Raw genomic sequence first — 8,583 nt, 5'->3', positions numbered from 1 at the left:
TTATTATTATTATTATTATTATTATTATTATTATTATTATTATTATTATTTCTGCGAAATCTTTAATTTTGGTTTTATATTCTTTTCTGAGTGAGCATCTGTTTAGCTGAATTTGAGGACCTAGGGTGATTTTGAAATAAGAAGTTACATTGACACTAAACTTAATTTTCTATATACATCTCTCGAATACATTTTAAAATATATACTGACTATAAATTAAATAATTGTTCAATTTTAAATTAAATGTTACAAATGGAATCTTTACGCTAGTATAAACTGAAAATCAATAACTCTGATTCTCATCTTCATTATCTAATAATACTCTTGGATGGATGGCAATAGTTACCTCCGTTGGATTTCAATTTTGTGCAGAAAAAAAGAAAAATATTTGTTGGTCTATGTCAAATATTGCGTGAACTTAACAATACTGTCTATTCTCTCCTGTTCATTAAATTTTATCGTTGGCAAAAAATGCATTGGAAAAGAATTCACTTTGTAACTTATTCCTTATATGTTAAAGGAAACACAACTTGATTTATGCCACCGAATGTTGTAAATTGATAGCTATATAATTTCTTCCCAAAGACGTGCAAATTAGACTTGATTATAGGAATATAATAAGGAGTAGAATAAGATCTTGATTGTGTTAGTATTTGTATAAATATGTGTCTTGCCTTTGTAATATAATAAATACAAAAATTCTACTCAAATACAGAAAATTTTCATGGTCAGAGCCTTATAATCTGGGCACCAGAATTTTGTTTTAAAGCTCCAGTCGACTTCCATGGCAGACATAGTAGGAAGCACGGTCTTGAGTAAAAAATGGGACTTTCCCAACCACCAACTTTACCTTCACCATTCCTATCAGCCTGGTGCCATCCTTGTGCCACAACCATTGGCCGAGGACAATTACAGCACATGGAGTCAATCCATGACTATGGCCTTAACAGTCAAAAACAAGGCCGGGTTCGTAGACGGCTCAATCAAGGAGCCTGATGCGAGCGCTGTGGATGAACTGCAATAATGGAACCGCTGCAACAACTTGGTTAAAACTTGGCTACTAGGATCTATGTCCAAGGAGATTGTCAGTAGTGTTATCAATTGCAAGGATGCTAGAAAGATGTGGCTCGATTTGCAGGAGCGATTCTCACATGTAAACGCCGTCCAATTATTTAATGTGGAGAATGAGATCCATGATTGTGTCCAAGAGAACATGACTGTAGGATCTTACTTCATGAAATTGAAGGGCTTATGGGATCAACGTGACAAATTAGCCACATTACCAGCATGCACCTGTGAATCAGTGAAGGAAATGGCTGCATATATAGAAACACAGAAAACTATGAAATTCCTTATGGGACTTAATGAATCCTATAGGGGTGGTCGAAGCAATGCTCTGTTACAAGATCCATTGCCTACGGTGAACAAAGCAAATTCGTTAGTCCTTCGTCATGAGAAAAACTTGGTTACGACAGAAAAGCCATAATCAACCGGAAGAGGCTGTTTTTGTAGTCAAAAATTCCCATTGTGAACCTGAAGTTGAGAAGGGTGAAAAGAAATGCTCTAAGTGTAACTGAACCAATCACACCACCAAGAATTGTCGTGCCCATCTTAAATGTGATTTTTGCGGTTGGAAGGGGCATTCCATCGAGTATTGCAGGAAGAAAAGGACAGCTGAATCTGAATTTAATACATCGATTTCGAAAAGAAATCAGGCCAAATCTCACTTGACCAATGAGAGGAGGATGAATTTCCCCTTTTTAGCAAATGAGTGCTAGCAGATTCTCAACATGTTGAAAAACAAATCTTCTTCTGCCAATCAAGTGGGTAATTGCTCCACTCATGATGAACTGTCATGTAAAGCTTTCCCATTAATTTTTAATGGCACAAAAGCTACGTGGATTTTGGACAGTGGACGCAACGATCATATGGTTTGTAATCCTCACTTGCTCACCCATTCAAAACCCGTCCATAACCACACTGTGGAATTACCAAATGGTTCTATGGCTCCAATAACTCACATAGGCAAAGTTGTTTTATCTCTTCACTTAATTCTCAAAAATGTGTTATGTGTACCATATTTTCTATTAAATCTGATTTCTATTAGCAAGTTGGCTTCTCATTCATATTGTGTAACCATTTTTCTAAGCCAAGTTTGTTTCATTCAGGATCTATGCTCGGGGAAGACAACTGGGATAGGAATTGAACGGGAGGGCCTCTACTGTCTGGACCGAACCAAGAAAGAATCATGTCATCATATCTAGACATCTAATCCGACCCTTTGGCACCAACATCTTGGACACCCCTCAAATAAAGTTTCTTCATTATTTCATTTTCCTAATTTCACAATTACATCTTGTGCTACCGATCCATGCTTGATTTGTCCGTTAGCCAAACAGACAATGCTTCCTTTTTCTTCTAGTTCTATTAATTCTACAACGTGTTTTGATTTAATTCATAATGACATTTGGGATGGTTATAAAATTCCTTCGATTTCTGGTGCTAAGTATTTTCTCACCATTGTTGATGATCACACTCGATGCACTTGGACTTATCTCATGAAACACAAGTCAGACACTAAAAGCCTCCTAATGAAATTTATCAACATTGTTGAAAATCAATTCAATTCCAAAGTCAAAATTATTCGTAGTGACAATGGTGCCTAATTCAAACTTGAAAACTTTTATGCGAATAAGGGTATAATCCATCAAACTAGCTGTATCAACACACCACAACAAAATGGCATCGTCGAGCGAAAACATAGACATTTATTAAATATGGCACGAGCTATTCTTATTCAAGCCGGTCTTCCTCATTAGTTTTGGGGGGATGCTATTCTCACTTCCACATATTTAATCAACAGAACACCCACACCACTCCTTCAAGGAAAAACGCCATATGAGAAATTATTCCACAAAGTTCCAAGTTACTCACATTTACGATTATTTGGTTGCTTATGTTTCATTTCCACTCATGCACAACACCCTTCAAAGTTTGATGCTCGAGCCTCTCAATGTATTTTCCTTGGCTATCCTTATGGTCAAAAGGGCTATCGTGTCTTTGATCTAGTTCAAAACAAGGTCATGGTTTCGCGGCATGTTTCTTTCTTTAAAACCACATTCCCTTTCAAAAATAGTTGCCAACCAGCTGCACCTTCCAGTCATCCCGCACATCACAATTCTCTCCTCTCACTAATGCATCCACATTACCATTTGACATACCACCAATGCCACTTCTCGTGCCTTCCTCTCCTTCCACGGAACCACCTCCATCTAAATATGATTCTCCTCATCCAACAAGTCCCAATCCACTCAATATTCCACTTGACACACTACCAACCCAAACTGTCCCAGACTCTCCTTCCTCACAAAACACGGCAGCCTCAATTCCTTTTTCTCCACAAAATGTTCTCTCTCGTCGTATACATCAACGGACCAAACCACCTACTTAGTTACAGGATTTTCACATTGAGACGGCTCTCCCCTCAAGGGTTGCTCCATCATCATCCATGAATGTGGTCCGATGTTCAGGTACAAATCACCCTTTATCTCAATTTTTATCTTATGAAAACCTTTCTCCTGCTCATAGAATTTTACCTCACAACTCACATTACTTAAAGAGCCTAACAGTTTTTCAGAAGCTGTCCAACCTCCATAGTGGCATGAGGCCATGCGACAAGAAATAGCAGTTTTGCAAGCAAATGGTACTTGGAGTTTAGTCACTTTGCCCTCTCATAAGCGTCCCATTGGATGCAAATGGGTGTATAAAATCAAATTGAGGGCTGATGGCACAATCGAGCGGGATAAAGCCCGATTGGTGGCAAAAGGCTTCAGTCAAGTTGAAGGGGTTGATTATAGGGAAACCTTTGCTCCCATGGCCAAAATGGTGATTGTTCGTACTTTACTCACTGTGGCCGCTTTGCGTGGCTGGCATTTACATCAATTAGATGTCAACAATGCCTTTTTGCACGGAGATCTTGATGAAGAGGTATACATGTCCTTGCCTCCTGGTTTCGGACGAAAGGGAGAGACTCGTGTTTGCAAACTTCACAAATCACTATATGGCTTAAAACAGGCTTCTAGGCAATGGTTTATAAAATTGTCCACTGCACTCAAGTACGCTGACTTCCACCAATCTCGGTCTGATTATTCTTTATTCGTCCGATGTCGTCAAGGTAGCTTCCTAGCCTTACTTGTATATGTTGATGATGTGATTTTGGCTGGAAACAATCTACAGGATATAGAGAACACCAAGCTCTTCTTGTCCAAGCAATTCAAACTCAAAGACTTGAGGCAACTTAAATATTTCCTTGGCATAAAAGTCGCAAGATCAAGACATGGAATTACTTTATCATAGCGCAAATATGCCTTGGAAATCTTGGATGATACTGGGTTCTTGGGTGCTAAGCCTTCTCGATTCCCTGTAGAGCAAAATATGTCACTCACACAATCGGATGGAAATCTCTTGGATGACGCTTCGTTATACAGAAGATTGGTTGGGAGGTTAATCTACCTAACCATAACAAGGCCAAATTTGACTTATGCTGTCCATGTATTGAGCCAGTTTATGGACAAACCACGAGAACCACACATAGAGGCGGCTCACAAAGTGCTCAAATATATCAAGCGAAGACCAGGACAAGGCATCCTCTTACCATCCACAGGTTCGCTTCAATTACGAGCATTTTGAGATGCAGATTGGGCTCATTGCAAGGACACGCGGAGATCAACTACAGACTATTGTATTCTACTTGGCCAAGCACCAGTTTCTTGGAAGACCAAGAAACAAACTACAGTATCCTGTTCGAGTGCCGAAGCAGTGTATCGTGCTATGGCTACCACATGCTGTGAGGTTACATGGTTGAGAAACATTTTGAAGGATTTGAGGGTAAATCACACACAACCAGTTAGCTTATTTTGTGATAATCAAGCAGCTATGCACATAGCATCAAACCCTGTATTCCATGAGCGAACCAAACACATAGAGATAGACTGCCACTTGGTACGTGATAAGATCCAAGAAGGAATGATTCGGACAGCCTATATTCGAACTACAGATCAGCCAGCAGATTTATTCATCAAACCCCTAAGCTCTACACAATTCGAAGCCTTACTGAGCAAGTTGGGTGTCATCAATATGCACTCCAACATGAGGGGGAGTGTTAAAGGAAACACAACTTGATTTATGCCACTGAATGTTGTAAATTGATAGCTATATAATTTCTTCCCAAAGATGTGCAAATTAGACTTGATTATAGGACTAGAATAAGGAATAGAATAAGATCTTGATTGTGTTAGTATTTGTATAAATAGGTGTCTTGCCTTTGTAATATAATAAATACAAAAATTCTACTCAAATACAGAAAACTTTCATATAGATCCATGCATATTTGAATTTTTTCATTCCAATTGTACTTTGTTTTGCATCCACATTTTTAATTTGACAAGTTTCATTAATATAATTTTTCCCTTTCAAAATTGGTTTAAATGCACTGCGAGTCACTCAACTTTGAGTAAAAATGCATCTAGACCACTAATCTTCAGTTTGGAACAAAAAAACGCACTAACCTTGATTTGCTTACTAACCTATTGTTAATCATCTTCAATTTGATGCAATCAAGACAACCAAGTTCCTTTTTTGCAAATCTATTCATTCTATGTATCATCCCGTCAAATTAACTAGTGTAATATGTTGACACGGATTTCAAAACTAACTTAGGACTAATATATATGTCCATATCACACAAAAAATGCATACCATCCATCTTAAAATATTTTCTATAATAACCATATAAATTGAAATGACATTTTTTACATATCCAATGTTCATTATTTTTTAAGATCTGCAAGCAAATTAAAAATTTGGTGACTTGAACGCACTAAATTGAAGATGAATGCTTAAATTTGTAATCAAATCGAACTTGGATGATCTAATTACATCTAATTGAAGATGAGTGAGCCAGATGCAGCTCCGCACAAAATTGGGTGATCCGCTATGCTCTAGCCCTTCAAATTACATCAATACATACATACATACATACATACATACATACATACATACATAAAAGCCAACTAGTGCTTTTTTCAAAAATAATTCATCTACAGTGTTTTAATTTATTTTTTTCTGAGGCGATGGGAGAGGTATAATCCTTGAAAGATTATTCTTGATTGTGGGTACATTATCTTTTAGCGCATTAAAATTTATTATGACATTACCTTAAAATATGGGTGCACAAAGTATTGCTCTGATGGCCAAAAATGTATCTGCGATGCTTCAATAACCTGAAAAGAGAGTGAGAGAAATCTCCTACTTCCCTGATGTGTGAGGATTAATATTTTTCTACAGAGATGAACATTGTAGATATCAAAGCTTTAATCTAGATAATGTAATGACCAAATACTTTAGATTCATCCCCTTTATATAGGAGTTTGGTTGCATAATGTAGTTCGAGGATCTTTGTGTATGTGTTGTCCTTCATCACCTTTAGATGTGTCACGTTCCCAGACATTGGATTTAGGGTGATAAATGATATTTCCTTGTCCATTTCTTATTTAATATTTTGGGGTTGTTGCTGGAAGACACAATGGAAACCAAATTATTATAAGGTCAATAGATTGGAGCCATTCACCCTACAGAGCTGAGCCTGCTAGATTCGTGGAAAAAAAAAAAAAACATAGAAATAAAAATAAGGTGAGCTCGGCCCTACAGAGCCCACTCTACTAGTGGAAGAAAAGTGAGCTCAACTCAGTGTATGAATTGTCTCAAAATGATCCCAGCGTGGGTGAACTCATTTGCCATCCCTACTACCTGAATGGTGTAGGTTTTCCATATCGTGTTGGCTACCCAAGGTAGAAGTGTTTTGGCTACTCAATAGGGCAGAGTTTTGCCTTAACCAGAAAGTCTTGAAAATTAATTATCTATTGGATCAGCTGAAATCAACATTTTATTTTCCATTCAAATCCACCGTCTATCCTGTAACTGTGTAGCATTGAGGGCCTCAAATGCTGTATATATATATGACGTTAGATTTTTATTTTTTTATAGTATTTAACGATTTTCAATTAATTGATTACTAATCGGAGTGGTGTGTGATTTTTATTATAGTCAAGAGAAATAATAATGAATATAGCATATTGTAACAATTGTTTCGAGGTTCAATAGAAGATAAAAATATATTATGCTATGCCTTGCAAAATTTCAATAAATCTTCTAGTGTACGTTTGTAATGCATGTTTTCATCTTCGCTTCTTTCAAAGAGATGTAGGAGGATCACATGTAAGGATATGCTAATTATACTCGAGAGATATTGTTAAAAAAGGTAACATTAATTAACAATTATTTTCATCATCTTATGCTGCATTAAAATGAATTAATAATGTGGGATTCGAAGTCTTAGTGTGTATTATAATTCGTTTTACAAACACTCGTAATTGCTCATTAGTTTAGTTAGATAATTATTTATAAATTCACATTCCACAAATTGGCTATTTGATTAGAGTTAATATAGATTGGAACTAGATTAAGTACATGTTTTCGTGGATACAATATCTTATTCACACTTTATTTCTTGGCTACGATATAGTGCAATTGTGGGATTTTGTCGATCATGGCCTCATCCAGTTGCTCACTAGTCAACTCGGTCATGTGATGATGTTTTATCCTAGATATCAATAGGCCTGCGACCCTGCATACTGGGGGATAAAAAGATGTTTGACACACAATCATTCTCATAGATAACATTTCATCAGTCACTTACGTATGTGGCTCCATATGCTAGAAGCGTCATTTGCATAAGGCTTGAGGGTCGAACTCCACCTCTTTGAAGATGGAGGCCTTGTTATGTGTTCCAGCATCAAGAATTCAAAAATAGCCTCGAATAAGGAAAGTGACAACCTTGTACCAAGTTATTTCACTTCGAAGACATTTTCAAAGAGCCGTTGGACATGTTTCAGTGTCTTGAAAAGCAATGGCTAACCAAGTAATGGGAGGTTCCTTTATCTCCTTGGAGAAGTCATTAGGTGGCGTCTTTCCTAGCTTGCAGTCATGTGCTTGTCACGTATACAGAGGCATAGCAGTCTACTCTCTAGAATTTCTTTCCAAAGTCGATTAATTACTCATATAGGTTCCTTGTGCGTGTGGTATTAATATAAATGTCTTTCTATTTCTACTTTTTATGTCTATATTTTTACCTCAACAAGTTTCTTGCTATGTGGGAAATGAAACCCCTGTTTCCTGTACTAGTCCCTAACCTGTGAGTGAGCCTACACTCTCTATATTCGAGTGATTTCCACTTCTTATATGCCATCTCTCCTCTCCAGCTTCTAATTGAGAGATTTGAGAAGGGAAAATGAAACATAGGAGAAAACAAAAAGAAGAGGATTCTACATCCTAGGAACAATCCTCCTTTATATAATGATTTAATAAAAAAAAAAAAGGTTATCATAATATAAAGTTTTCTTTTAGTTTATTCTCTTGTTTCGTTATTAGTGACTTTCTTCGTATTTTTACTCAACCAAGTAAGTTTGTTACTAAAAAACAAATACAATCAACTTCGATCTACAACCAATATTTTCACATCGGTTG

The sequence above is a fragment of the Olea europaea genome, chromosome 6, assembly GCF_002742605.1.
Source record: "Olea europaea var. sylvestris chromosome 6, O_europaea_v1, whole genome shotgun sequence".
NCBI lineage: Eukaryota > Viridiplantae > Streptophyta > Magnoliopsida > Lamiales > Oleaceae > Olea > Olea europaea.
Note: the sequence above shows the minus strand (reverse complement) of the source record.